Source organism: Micropterus dolomieu, linkage group LG10 (genome assembly GCF_021292245.1).
Source record: "Micropterus dolomieu isolate WLL.071019.BEF.003 ecotype Adirondacks linkage group LG10, ASM2129224v1, whole genome shotgun sequence".
NCBI lineage: Eukaryota > Metazoa > Chordata > Actinopteri > Centrarchiformes > Centrarchidae > Micropterus > Micropterus dolomieu.
In genome coordinates this window covers 28078789-28079096 of record NC_060159.1, presented here as the reverse complement: position 1 = coordinate 28079096, position 308 = coordinate 28078789, and positions in this window count along the sequence as shown.

The window sequence follows — 308 nt, the reverse complement described above, 5'->3', positions numbered from 1 at the left end:
TTGTGTTATTATTTGTTCTTCATAATTATAAGGGACAAAAGCCTTGTAGGCTACTACTTGTAGGTTTTTAAGATGTGACAGTAAGCCTACTCACCGCTTTAAAATGTTTTTGTTTTTAATATTTCACACAGCCTGTCGCAGCCGTTAAAATAAATGGGTTCATGGATTCATTTTTTTATGTGATGCTGAATATTATGAGCGCATAGTTTGGTAGGAATATTGAAATAAATTTTAATATGAGTGTGTTTCTTAATGTGGGGGAGTTTTCAGAAGCCTAAATGTTGAGATTCAGTCTTTCAACCACTGTT